This window comes from Danio rerio, chromosome 8 (assembly GCF_049306965.1).
Source record: "Danio rerio strain Tuebingen ecotype United States chromosome 8, GRCz12tu, whole genome shotgun sequence".
Classification (NCBI taxonomy): Eukaryota; Metazoa; Chordata; class Actinopteri; order Cypriniformes; family Danionidae; genus Danio; species Danio rerio.
The window spans coordinates 63,697,222-63,712,626 of record NC_133183.1 but is presented as its reverse complement, the minus strand read 5'-3'; positions in this window follow the sequence as shown (position 1 = coordinate 63,712,626).

Genomic DNA, 15,405 nt, shown 5'->3' with positions numbered 1-15,405 from the left:
TCTTCAGAATAGTGTTCGGATCACTACTGATGCTGCTGGAGGAAAACCTTTACCTTCGCTCCTCCAAAACACCCCAAAGTGCTCAATAAGGTTTAGGTTTATGTACTGTGCAGGCCATGGGAGATGTTCAACTTCACTTTCATGTTCATCAAACCACTCTGTCTCCATTCCTGCTGTGTGTATTGCTGCATTATCATCCTGATACACATCACCACCTTCAGGATACAACGTTTAACCCATTGGGTCACATGGTCTTCCAGAATGGGTTGGTAGTCCTTAGCAGCGCCTATCTAACACCAGTATTGGGCCTAGGGAATGCCATGATATGAGCTCAATCCATCACTGATCCCCCCTATGCTTCACTTTGGGCATCAGCAGTCTGGGTGGGCTGCCTCTTTGGGGCTTCTCCACACCTTAACTCTCCGGGATGTGGGAAAGACAGTGAAGTGGGACTCATCAGTGAACAATACATGCTCCACATTATCCACAGATCTTTGCTGCTGGCACCATTGAAACCAACATTAGGCATTGGCACGAGTGACCAAAGCTTTGGCTATTGTAGCCGCCATGTATATTGACCCTGTGGAGCTGTGGATTGAGTTTGGCAGCTGTGGTTTTAGTCATCATCAGATGGTTTCAACCTGTTGAAGATTGCGTCATGTCCAGGGCCGGACCTAGGCGGCCGCCTATGGCGTCAGAATAGAGAGGGCGGCGTCCCCGACACTACCCTCACCTCTTGCGCCCTCAGTTATATCCGTGTCTAGGGCGGCATCCGCGACACCACCCTCACCACCCGCTCCCTTCCGCTCCTAGGGTGGCATGATAGAGAGGGCGGCGTCCGCGACACCCTTACCACCCGCGCCCTCAGTTATGTCCGCTTCTAGGGCTGCGTTCGCGACACTACCGTCACCACCGTTATATCCGCGTCTAGTGCGGCAGAATAAAGAGGGCAGAGTCCACGACAGCTCCCTTAACATCAACTCCCACCAACCACCCCGACCCCAACCCCCACCCCCATCCCGCCCCCACCGCTTTCAGTTTAGGATTGGGTTCGGCTTGACCGTCCAATGCCTAGAGTGGCAGTTCAACTTGCTCCGGCCCTGGTCATGTCAGACGAGCAGATGCATATGGATGTAAGTAAATGGATGTGAGCGTTTCCACTGATGGTGATTCTCAGTTCGCGAATGAGTCTGTATTATTCAGCGGTTGTCATCTGGGAATAACATACCTGTCGCAACTGACCAATCAGAATCGAGTATATCAGACAGCTATAAACCTGCTGGATGTGCATTATTCTGATTCTGACATGACTATATGCCACAAAACTAAAATATAATAGACAAAACATTGATCTGACCTGGAATAGTCTTTAATTAAATTAAAAACATCAATGTAAAGCACACATGTAAGACGCCACTGTCACATAAACATGTAAGATGCATTAATATTGACTCCTCCAGTTGTTTAGTTAAGTGCTATATCGTGTTGGGTTGTGCTGTTCTCAGTGTTAATGCTGCCGTTTGGTGTTTCCAGCACTCATGGGAATGTTATAATGTGTGTTATTTTGCAGGATTAAGGAAACCTTGATCATTCCCAGAAGCTTTTCTGGCCCTCCAGATACCCTGTAACGCAAATTTAAAATACCTAAAAGTGTGCCCAGACGGGTCAATGCTTTTATGAGGCGCAGGATAAAACCCTCAATTGTAAGATGACATTCAGATGACATTCAGGATTAGTGTCCGTGTTCTGCTCTTATCATCTTACTGGAAAAACGGCCAAATACAGATTTAGCTCAGCATCTCTCAAGACACATCTCGGTTGCTGTGACTTTCTCTTATTAAACACCGGCGGGATCTGAGCAGGGAATAATAAACACTGGGACAAGTCTCATTTATTAACTGGAACCAAGTATGCTCTGTCAAAGAACAACAACAACAAAGATAATCTTGCTTACCCCATTGGCTTGACTGTTTGGCTTGTTTCAGATTTATGAAAACTGAACAATATTTTTTGGTTTTGCTATAGAGAACGGAACAATATTTAAGATTTTCCCACCAGAATATGACAAATATTAAATACACTGCCTGACCGGAGTCTTGTGGGGATCTCAGTTGTAAGAGCAGCAAATAATAACTTCTTGTTGATCGTGTGTAAAAGTGTCAGAAGGTGGATTTCTCTGCTGAATCATCTGTTGATCTGCATCTTAATCATCACTAATCCTGCAGAAAGCCTACTTGAACCACCATAGACCAAGATTCTCAAAGAAATCAGTTAAGTTTGCCCGGGAGCCCGGGGCTCCCTCCCGTTTGCAGGGCGAGAGAGGAGTTTGATCTCAACAAGATCTACTGCTGCTTAGGGATTGCTATGAGAGTGAGCTGCTGGTGGACTTGACTATGGTGCTGATTTGGTTTAGTCAATTTACTTATGTCTCATGTTTTGGACTGTGGGAGGATACTGGAAGACCCGGAGAAAACCCACGCGAGCACGGGGAGAGCATGAGCTCAGAAATGCCAACTGGCTGGGTAGAGACTCAAACTGGAGGCATTCTTGCTGTGAGGCCACAGTGCTAACTGCTGGGCCGCTGTGCTACCCTATAGAGGAGTAAAGGAGGAGAGGAGGTGGAAGGGGGATTCTTCAAGAAGAAGAGGGCTAAGGTAAGATGCTTTGGTTATTTATACTAAGTTAGGAATCGTGTGATTGGTGTCGTACATTAGCTTAACTCGGGGCCAGCCGTGTCAATCATAAGCATGTGATCCTCTCGAAATTAGTTTATAAATAAAGTTCACTTTGTCAAACTGTAGAGTTGAATTTTTAACATCAAAGGTGAACAGAGCAGAGATCAACATCCCATAATGCAATTCCCCACCGCAATTAAACACAAAACACGGAAACTGTTCATCAACAGCTGTTTTTACAACACTGTGAACTCTTTTTAAGGTTAAATAAATAAATAAATACAAAATTGTGATTCTCAAAGTGTTCCGAATCATCCGACTCTACTGTAGAGTAATAAAGTGTTTAAAGCTGGTCTGGAATTTGTCCTTTCTCTTTAATTCAAACAAGATGTCTAGAAAAAAGCATTGCGAAAGCTGTAACTTCTTTACCTGATCTCTTAAACGTGCAACAAACCCAAACACTGCTATAATGGCATGCGGTCGCCTGTTGTGGGAACCATGTGCTGCTTCACTTCACCATTTCTTTTATTCCCTTAAAATAAAAGTCAGTACAGGTTTGTCTATCTGCAGACAAGACAATCATTTTGTCTGGAAAACTGAAAATAAAGCACAATTAAGGGATTTATTTACAGCAAAGACCAAACAGGAAAAACCCCAAAGGGCAAAGAGCACAATAGGAGTGTTTTACCCTCAGCTACAGCTGCATTTAGCATATTACAGTCGGGGAGGAGCTGGAAAAACAGGGACGTAAAGTTCAGCTTCCTGTTGTGAAACCTGTACAATGTTTACTTTATCAGATATTACCCATATAAACAGCCCTTTAAAATAAATGCTACAGCATTTTACACTATAGAGCATTTGGAGGGATGGAAACAAAAACGATGGTCCTAACGTATTTTCTGTTTTACGTTTTCAATATCTATGGCTTTCAAGAACCAAAAAAGAGCCACATATTGATAATGTTATGAGAGCTCTTTCAACTTTATGTTAGGATTGAATTGCCTCTTGTTGCAGTTATGAAAGAGTTTAACAAGCAAGAAATGTTCATGGACCAATGACCTGTGAAATACTATTGAGAAATAATCTGTTGTTGTGATTCTACAGTTGCTATGGTAACACACAGCTATAGTAATTAATCTGTTGTGGTGATTCTACAGTCGCTATGGTAACACACAACTATAGTATTTGATCTGTTGTGGTGATTCTACTGGTCTGAGTATTTCAGAAACTGCTGATCTACTGGGATTTTCACGCACAACCATCTCTAGGGTTTACAGAGAATGCTCCTATAAAGAGGAAATATCCAGTGAGCGGCAGTTCTGTGGGCGCAAATTCCTTGTTGATGAGGTCAGAGGTCAGAGGAGAATGGCCAGACTGGTTCCAGCTGATAGAAAGGCAACAGTACCTCAAATAAGCACTCGTTACAACCGAGCTCTGCAGAAGAGCATCTCTGAACACACGACACGTCCAACTTTGAGACAGATGGGCTACAGCAGCAGAAGAGCACACTGGGTGCCGCTCCTGTCAGCTAAGAACAGGAAACTGAGGCTACAATTCACACAGACTCACCAAAACTGGACAATAGAAGATTGGAGAAACGTTGCTGCTCTGATGAGTCTCCATTTCTGCTGACACATTCAGATGCTCGGCTCACAATTTGGCCTGAACAACATGAAAGCATGGATCATCCTGCCTTGTATCAGCGGTTCAGGCTGGTGGTGGTGGTGTAATGGTGTGGGGGAGATTTTCTTTGGCTCCATTAGTACCAATTGAGCATCAACGCCACAGCCTACCTGAGTATTGCCGCTGACCATGTCCATCCCTTTATGAGCACAGTGTCTCCATCTTCTGATGGCTACTTCCAGCAGGATAACGCAGCATGTCATAAAGCACAATCATCTCAGACTGGTTTCTTGAACATGACGATGAGTTCACTGTACTCAAATGGCCTCCACAGTCACCAGAGCTCAATCCAATAGAGCAGCTTTGGGATGTGGTGGAACGGGAGATTGGCATCATGGATGTACAAATCTGTAGCAACTGTGTGATGCTATCATGACAATATGGAGCAAAATCTCTGAGGAATATTTCCAGTAGCTTGTTGAATCTACGCCATGAAGGATTAAAGCAGTTCTGAAGGCAAAAGGGGTTCCAACACGGTACTAGTCAGGTGTACCTAATAAAGTGGCAAGTGAGTATATTGAAGTATACTTAGCATGCTAAAACCCATGTACTAGTGGTATAATTGTTTATTAGTTTACTTTTTAGTTTATAAAAAGAATAGTGTGCTAAAGTAGTAAACTAAGTAGTCCACAATTAAGTTTTCATCTGTACTGCAAGTGAATTTATGAGTGTACTAGAAGCTTACCTGTGTAACACTTGTGCATGATTGGTTTTCTGGTGATATGTTGCAATTGTATTTATTTTCCTCCAGTGCACTTGTTATTTTTCTTCCCCCATTGTCAGATTATTTTGCTTGTTTTAAGGAAAAACTCACTTCATTTTGACTCATTATTTCTGAAAACAAGACTACAGTTAGCGCAAGTCCAGAAAATGCTTCTTGATTTTAGAGTTCTGATATATTTGGATAAGAAACAAGACTTAAACTCTGAGTAAGAACAGCATTGGTTTGCAGTGTCGTCTTAGTTTTGAGTGTTTTGTAAGCGTGCTGCGCTCCGGGTCCCAGTGCGGTCAGACATGCGCATCTCTTCATCTCTGTGTTGGTTTGTTTATGGATTTCTGTGATCTGCTCTGGATGTGAGATCATGAACAGCGAGCTCATTGTTGTAATGCCCTGCGGTGCGTCTGTTTATCATGGAGCTGCACAGATGGAGCTGCTTTTCTGCTGAGGTGTAAGTGTTCATACGCTGCCTTTGGAGGAGGAGAATTCACTTCATCAAGCACTACACTGCAAAAATGTGCTTCTTACTCAGGGTTGTTGACTTGTTTCTAGTCCACATATCTAAATCTTCCTCAATCAAGAAGCATTTTCTAGACAAGCGCTAAATATTGTGTTGATTTCAGAAGTAATGAGTGTTTTTCCTGAAAACAAGCAAAATAGTTTGACAATGGAGTAAGAAAAATAAATAATCTTAATATAATAATAATCTGCTTTTGGTATTTAAAGGTGTTATATGTGAGTTTTAGACTCTTATAAAGCATAAAAACATCATAATATGTGTGCAGATATTCAGAAACATGCTCAGTGAACTCTCTTGTTTATCTGAAACACAATGCTGGAGTCAGATATTCTGCTGTGGACATGTGTGTTACATGCTGGAGCGGCGGTCTTTGTTTTGGTCTCTATAACCCGCCCACTGCCAGTTTAGCCAATTATATTTCAGCACCCGGGTTGCCAGATGGTGGAAAACAGCGTATTTCATTCATTTATTTAGAAAGGCACTGAAAGCATGCGTCTGTGACTGAAATGCGCCCTCTGGTGGACAGTAGCAGACTCTGAAATGAGACTCAGATTCAGAGTTCCACATGAGGTTATTAATTAGCAAATAATATAAATATTATGAGTGTAAACATTAGGTGAGCAGGTCACATTGTAACCCCGTGTCCTAACAACACGCTACATGACGAGATACGCAGTGATGAGCAGTTTGGGGAGACAGGACAGAAATGTAAACACAGCCATTCAGAAGCACAGAATAGTGCACTCACTGCACTCCAGCACAATGCTGAGCTTTATCATCTAATGAACACATATTAAAGCTCTTGAACAGGATTAAATGTATGAATCACTGATATGTGTTGGTTTGCACTCAGTTCTCAGTTTCAGATGCTTTATTGTATTCTCCAGATGTGAGCAGAACAATCTGCTGCTGCTGTCAGTAGTACAACAAGAAATGTCAAACTCACATTATTAGCATTTAACACTGAGTAAAGCACATGAGCTGTACCTGAGCTGATCATTGTCAGTTTTTTGTTGTTCAGCTGTGAGAAACAGAAGCCGTTTCTAATATATACATTCGTTAGGAAAACTCTATTTAATACAGAAAATAATACTTCTATTGGGTGCCTTGGCTTTTATTTTGAACACTGTTTAAATCACTTGCTTCTGTCCTCAATCTGGCAACCTGCGCTTGCGTTTGTTGTGATCCAGGAGAGCAATACCCAGTTCGACCACTGGGTGTCAAACTTACATACTGCACCTTTAATTGTGAGATTATTTTGAGAAAAAACAGCAACATATAAATTCAGCTTGTCTAGAAAAGGCTTCTTGATATTTGATTTTTAAATAAACACATGAAGAGTTCAGATGCAAAACGCTGTTAAACGCCACGTCCGCCAAAATGAGCTAATGACAATCCAATCATAGGTTTTTAATGTAGCAGCGTGCTGATACGCTGGCTTTTTGAGGCTGTTTTATTCTGCCTTCGATTTTGATTTTAAAAGACGGAGTTTGATGAACTGGATGAGTTTTTTTGCCTGTCAGTAAATGACAAATAAAAATGTTCCTTACTTCAAAACTCAGCGCATTATAAGAAAAAGAAAACACTGTACAGTCAAAAGTGTAGCATGCATTCATAACGTGCTTTTGTGCAACGACGCTACTTTGAATGAGTCTGATTTACTATATTAAACAGCAACTCTGTTTCACGAATGACGAAGGTAAGATGCTGTTCTTTGATCCCACATGGATGCTATGAAGACAAACAATAGATAAAAAGAGACAAAGACCTTAAGTATGGTGAGAATACTTAATTGACAGCTTTTGAAAGTGTCTGAGAGGCGTCCCCTTTTTGCCCAGTAGCCCATGTGCTTTATTTGCTAATGTAAACTATTTTTAAAGATAAATAAAATGTATAGAACTATACATTATTTATATAACCTGTACATCTGATAAGCTTTTCATATTAATGGACAATGCATTGATATTGATGCTTCACTTTATCTTACTTGAATCTAACAAGAAAGTCTACAATGTTTACATTTGCTCTACTTACATTAATTCTTAATCCCAAATATCAGACATGACAACAGATTGTTCAGATTTAATTAATGTCAGTTTTAATGTTATTGATTAATGCACTTGACAGATTTCATTCATTCATTTCCCTTTCGCTTTGTTCCTGGTTCATCAGGAGTTACCACAGCGGAATGAACCGCCACTTACTTGACAGATTTATATGTTTTTAATTTTAGGTGGTTTACGTTTAGAAAAATAATTTCTAATGGCATCTTTAGTGAGTTTTCCGCTAATTACACAGTCCTGTCCCAATATGTACATTTACATTTACATTTAGTCTTTTATCCAAAGCGACTTACAAATGAGGACAAGGAAGCAACTTACACAACTAAGAGCAACAAAGAATAAGTGCTACAGGCGAGTTTCAGGTGTGTAAAGTCTAAGAAGGAATGAATTAGTACTTTTTTTTTTTTTTTTTTTGGTACAGTTAGTGTGATATTCAGAGAGGCAATTGCAGATTAGGAAGTGAAGTGGAGACTAAATAGTTGAGTTTTTAGTCGTTTCTTGAAAATAGCGAGTGACTCTGCTGTGGATTTAGAGGTTTTTGCAAAAAAAAGCAGACGTGGATTGAGCTGGTTTTGACGCAAAGGTAAATCTCCCTTGTTAAAAACCAGAGAATTGCCTAAAGCGACATATATGAACACCCTTAGCATTACCTAGAAAATGAAACTTCTGAACCTAATCAGAGGAGCCTGACAGAAAGTGCTCATTTACAGGTGAAGAGGTTTGATGGATTTCGAGGGTTTTGCATCAGAGCTCTTCATATATATGTGTACTATAGCAACAAGACGAAAAAAAAGCATTGTATTTTGCAGTGAGTTGACAGAGTAAAGTCTGGTTTATACTTCTGCGTCATTTGACCGGCGTAACCCACGGCACATACAACGCGCGTAGCTGTGCATTTATACTTCTGCTGCTGTCTCTGTCGGTCTTCATTAACACTTCTGAAACACTAGTTGGCAGTGAGGTGTAAATGTTCCTCTGTGTCGAGTTTCTTCGCTGCTGTTTTGTTTTCCTGAACACTTCCGGGATGTACAAGTGGCTCAAACTCGCTCATTTTGAGGCAGGAACTGGCGGACGTGCAACAACTTTGAGGTAAACACAAAACAAACTTTTCATCCGGAGCTTCTTCACGAGACTCCACACTTGTAAACAATCGCTACATTGGGCTCGCTCCCGGCTCGTGCCCTTCGCGCGGCTCTCGGTCCCGCCCAGACTCGTCAGCGCTACCAAGCCGACCAATCACAGAGCTATGCGTTGTTGCGACGTGTAGTTACATTTTTTGAGAGGTGCACGTCAGCGACGCCGACGGCCACGGCGAAGGGCTATATGTCAACGGCGTAGCATACGCCGGCGTTTGACGCAGAAGTATAAATCAGCCTTAAGGATCCAACATAATCTCACGGCAATTCGTAACTTTTTAAATTTAGTGGCTAATTCGTATGTATTTATATGATCTAATTCGTTCAATTTAGTACGATTTGCTCACCCCCCTAATGACGGTTGGGTTAGGGGTGGGGTTAGGTGCCACGCCTCCTTTTTAAAATCGGACAATTTCGTACGACTGAACTCGTATGAATTAGCCACTAAACTGGCAAAACGTAAAATACTTACGTTTTCTCGTGAGATCAGGCTGTAAGGATCCTCTTTGTGTGTGTGTTTCTGTGCGGTTTTACATGTTTTCATCACACTATCGTCACCTCAGTAAGGTGTGTGAGCGTGTTTCAGTCCGATGTCAGCTGTTAATGATTATCTGAGCTCTCCCGCTGAGGATTCGGAGCTTTACGGCTTGTTTGTGAGTGTTTTTCAGCTGGTATGGAGACAATTAAACTAAACACAGATGAGCCGAACACACAGACATCTTTACCATTACTGCGCTGTATGGGTCACACTTTACATTAAGGTTACATCAGTCAATGCATTCATTAACATGAACAATACATGCATTTATTATTCATGGTTCAAACTTTACTCATGCATTATTATCATCCAAATTAATGTTATCATTAGTTAATGCCATGTGAGCTAACATGAACAAGTGTCTCCCAAGCAGGGCGGCGTGGTGGCGCAGAGGATAACACTGTCGCCTCACTGCAAGAAGGTTGCTGGTTCGACTCCCGGTTGGGTCAGTTGGTGTTTCTGTGTGGAGTTTGCATGTTCTATAGGGGAATTGATCCCTTTATTCATAAGGGGTTGCCACAGCGGAATGAACCGGCAACTATTCCAGCATGTTTTACACAGCGGATGCCCTTCCAGCTGATGAACTAAATTGGCCGTAGTGTATGAGTGTGTGTGTGTGTGAATGCAAGCATGCAGCTAGAAGAACATCCACTGCGTAAAACATATGCTGGCTGAGTTGGCGGTTCATTCCGCTGTGGCGACCACTAATTAATAAAGGGACTAAGCCGACAAGAGATATGTATATGAACCTCAGGTACAACAATGAAATATGAATTGAGCTTATTCTTCATGTACGAGCGGCTGCAGACATTAGAAACGTTCTGGCTCGAAACCTCCGCTCTCGATTAATTAATCATGTTAAAAACAGCTCGCTCTGCTGCTTGATGATGCAATCTGATGTGTCTATATTATAAAGCGCTTCTTTTCATGTGTAGTCATGAACACACTTGTTTATAGAGCGAGTAGTTAACTGACGTTTGATATTCCTGGTCATGTCTCCCATAGGAAACTGAATCGGAAGCACTAAAACAATCGCAAAAACGAGTCAACAGAGAGAGAAGTAAACGTTTATTACGGGAGAATTTATTATTGTCATCATGACTTTTATTGTTGTTGTTTGTTTGCTTTGTGAGGAGCACCCTTCAGGCGCTCCCTAATTTCCTCATTTCCTGTTGTGTTCAGAACTAGAGGCTGGGAATGCTGGGAAAAAGAGGCGGATCTGCAGGTCCAGACACATCCACTCCTGAGCTCTGTGTGTCACTGGTGTTAAAGACGACACCGCGGCCTATCATTAACACCTGCAGATCTCAGGTGTTCATTAGCGGCCAGACAGATCTGTACCTGACCACCAGCACCATCGGCTGCCTTTATGGACACAATAATAATAATAAATAAATGAAACCGTCATTTCTCTATTTTTAGCCAATAAGCCTGACAGATTAATTGGTGTGCAATGAAATATAGCGTTACTAACCGACAAGGAAACACGCATGACAGTGCTTTTACATAGTTCATTCATAGAAAGAGCAGCCAGAAAGGGGAAACTGATGGATTTGTGCTGAATATTAGCATCATTGACCCATCCCTAGTAGCAAAGAATTTCGGGCCCAGATTTGGCATAAAGCTGGCACAGCAGGCATTCATCCGGCACTGGCATACAGCATGTGGGCCAAACATGGCCCGGGTTTGGCAGAGGTGGCACCGTTTTTAAGGCGGCACACAAGATTTGGGCCAGATGAAAAACGTAGTATTTGGCCCAGATGTAAAAATTTGAAAGTGGGCCATGTGAGTTTGGCCAGTCTTGACCCACATTTAAAATACACTAAAATCATTTTTGAGTAAAGAAAAAAAAATTCTACCAATCAGGTCACTTTGAGAAAAAGCGTGCCCATAGTGTGCCTAAACACATCACTCCATGGGTTTATCAATGTCATTGCAATCGTGACACACCAACCTATCTGGCCCAGATCAGGCCCAGTTATGAGTTATTAACTTGGCTGAGACTTGGCCCAGATATGGTCTGTGTTTGGCCCTTGTCTGGAAGCCAGATTTGGTCCAGTCATGTACCGTAATTCACTGCGGCATGTGGGCCAAGCAAAACCTGATTGTGTGGGCCAGAGCTGGGCCCGAGGAATTTTGCTATGTGGGATAACAACGTACAGTAAGTTACCCATTACTGTCAGTGTGTGTGTGTGTGTGTGTGCTCTTTATAAATGACTGAAAATAAAACAGCTAAAGTATATTGATCGCAGCAGCTCAGTTTGTGATCATATCTTGGTTTTGTTCTGTTGATTTGTATTTTCAAATATTATTTTAAACGTGTTCACAAGCTCTCGGGACAAAGTGAAACCGCTCGCACTTTTAGACGGGCTCGTATATATGCATATATTATTATGGTGTAATTTCTCAGCTGGGCGAGGGAGTGGCGCAGTAGGTAGTGATGTCGCCTCACAGCAAGAAGGTCACTGGGTCGAACCTCGGCTCAGTTGGCGTTTCTGTGTGGAGTTTGCATGTTTTCCCTGCCTTCGCGTGGGTTTCCTCCGGGTGCTCCGGTTTCCCCCACAGTCCAAACACATGCGCTACAGGTGAATTGGGTAGGCTAAATTGTCTGTGGTGTATGAGTGTGTGTGTGGATGTGTGTGTGTGAATGTTTCCTAGAGATGGGTTGCGGCTGGAAGGGCATCCGCTGCGTAAAAACTTGCTGGATAAAATGGCGGTTCATTCCGCTGTGGCGACCCCGGATTAATAAAGGGAGTAAGCCGACATGAAAATGAATGAACGAATCTCTCGGCTGTGTATTTAAAACATGGCGCTTCCTTTGTTTTTATTCTGGCTTGTTGTGCGAATGAGTGATGTATCTCTGTAAACCAATAGCGTTCAGCTGCGAGGCTAGCTCCGCCTTTTAGTACCCTGGGTACCCTTTGCAAAGGGTGCCGAAAAACTGGTACAGTACGGTTTTGTTAGGTACGCCTTTTGAACCGTACCGTACCACTCAGTGGAAAAGGCCCATTATGAACCCTTCAGGCACAAATTCATCCCAGGCTCATTCTGAAAACGTAGTCCCAAGGACGTTACTAGAGACCGCAAAATATGTCCCGGGAGGTACGTACGGCTGCAGTTTTTGTTTTTGTGAATCCGCGAGAGGCTGCTGAGTGCGCTTTTTCGCATTTCAAATGTCTCTTGCGAGTGCCGTTCGCGCCTGCGCTGTTCTCGCGTGAAGCCACCAGAGGCCACTGTCTGACTGACCGGATGATTGACTGCGTGACTGGCCAATCGGCTGACCCGCCCTCCTCCTTCCCTAAACCCAACCAATTTTACCGATTGACCCGCCCGCCCGCTCACATCCCTAAACCCGTCTAAAAAAAAGAAAAGCCCTCGTCTGATTTTTTTTTTTAACCACGTTTTTGGAGTTCACCACATTCTCACCCTGTTATGAAACTCGTTCGTTTTATTTTATTGGTTCTGTTTTTGTCTTACCTGATTTCTGTAACCGCTCTTCCCCGGACTTAGAACCGATCGCCGTGGTCAACTCCTCTCTGCATCTCAAGTCTGCCGACGTACACAATGAGCTGAGTGGACAAACGAGTTGCAGCGGGAAAGCTCTCCACACGGAGGTAAGCGGTCGGCCGGCAAGTTCGAAAGGGAAAAGAGTCACATCGTCCCGTAGCGTTCACTTGAAAAAAAATAAATGCAGCCATACGTACATCCCGCTGTCTCCAGAAATGTCCGTGGGACTACGTTTTCAGAATGAGCCTGGGTTGTACAAATTTGTACCTTTTGTAAAGATACTGCCCAGTGCTTAATTAGTGAATTGCGTGGTCCCGGAAGAGAACGGGGTAATGAATCCAGCATGTTACCAGAAGATGGAAAGGTGTCGTGCACGAAAGTGGAGAGCGATCTGTAAAATGAGGTGCCGGATCAGATTTCAGAGGTGCCGGATCTAGATTTGGCGAGTTACAGCACAAATTAAGCCCTGGTACTGCCCCAGTGACAGCTCCTGTACCTTTATATCTGAGAGCGTGTTATTTACTTGTTTATTTTATTTTTTGGCTTCTGTTTTACCTGTTCTGGAACCGTTCTTCACCAGACTCAAACTCTGTCGTCATCGTCCACTCCGCTCTGCATCTCAAGTCCACTGACATACATGGCGAACCACTGGACAAACTGGTAAGAGTGGTCAAGCCATCCACACGGAGGTAAGCGGCCAGCTGGGAAGCATGAAAAGGGAAGGCGTCATATCACCTCGTAGCGTTCGTTTTAATAACGAAATGCAGCCAGACGTAGCTCTGGATACATAATTCAGGATCTCCAGAAATGTATATAGGGCTACGCTTTCAGAGTGAGCCTGTGTCGAATAACTCTGAGGTTAAAGTAGATATTTATTATTTTTTTTATCTCCAAACAGCAATGAGCAAAGCTGTTCAGTCTTTTAAGAGAGATTTAGACAAAGCATAAACATCAGCATGAATAATGTAGCTTTTAAAAAATGAAATAGAGAGGATAAAAGCGTGTGTGTGTGTGTGTGTGTGTGTGTGTGTGTGTGTGTGTGTGTGCGTGTGTGTGTGTGTGTGTGATTTATATGAAGTGTGTGCAGGTGTGTCTGCTGTAGGTCGAGGCATGTTCATTTCTCAGGGACTTTTCAGGATTACAAACAAAAGACTTTCTATCCTGCAAAGCTGCCTTCATTTCGTCCTTAAGCGCACTTTTATCTGAGGCGAGCTTCATTAGTGACGCTGAAAGGCTGATCTGTTGTCGAAAATAAAGATTTCTCTCTCTTCAAATGCGGATTTAGTAGAGTTTGCCTTTATGTTGACGTACCGCGGAAGCTGGTGAATTTGTGCAAATGCGATGAAGTGGATAAGGATCAGGAGAAAGAGGGATGAATGATAAATATTTACGGTGCGACCCCCCTGGTTTAGTTTTAATAGAGCTGTCGTTTTAATACTTACGAGTTCCACTGAGTGCAGTCATAACTCTTCTGTTGTGTTCAGTGAGCAACCAGAAGAATTACAGCATGGAAAACCTCTGGAGTATGCAGGACCAAGCCTGCACATAAATAAATGAATAATAAAATCAATGCATAATTAAGTATATACAGTTATCAGAGAAAAGTATTAACTTTCCTGTGAAGGTTATTTTGTTCATCAAATATCTCCCAGATGATTTTGAACAGATTCAGGAATTTTTCACAGTATTTCCTATAATATTTTTTCTTCTGGAGAAAGTCTTCAGCAGGCACACAACGTCATGCAGGTATTTGGTTATATTTTGGTTGCGACGTCCAGGGAGCAAAATCCAATGTCAACGTCAAATGACGTCGAGACATCCAGTAAAACAGCAGTAGACGTTGATCTGTGGTTGATTTTAGGTTGTGGAGTTAACTTACCAAAATCCAACGTAATCTTCCAGAGTTCACACTTATGATTTGCAGTATATATAGCTTGTCCTCGGGCCCAGGGCTCCCTCCCTTCCACAGGGCGAGGGGAGATTGAGCTCAGGTCATTTTCGAAACTCCCCTGCTGCTGAGGCTAAGGTGAACTTCCTGAGAGTAAGACATTTAGAAAATTTTAGTTCTAAATATAGAGCATATTTGGATAGTGGGAATAAACCCGGGATCCTGGGGGAAACCCACGCGGACACGGGGAGAACATGCAAACTCCGCACAGAAATACCAGATGGCCCAGTGAGGACCCGGCGCCATTGGTATTCTTGCTGTGAGGCAATAATGCTAGTCGCTGGGCCACCGTGCCGCCCATTCTGGATAAAGAAAGGGAGAAGGGGGGTTTCTTCCAGACGAAGATAGTTGTAGAAAGGAAATGAGAATATATATATAGTGTGTTGGAATCCTTTGTGGTTAGGTAATGTGGGGCAGCTGGGTCAATCATGAGCACATGCTCCTCTTGAATTAATACTAAACTCCACTTTATAATGAATAAAGCAGTTTTTAATTGTTTTAAACTCATTTTAAGGTCAATATTATTCGTCCCTTCAGCAATATTAGTGTTGGATTGTCTGCAAAACAAACCACTGTTATACAATGACTTGCCTAATTACCCTAACTTTACCCTAATT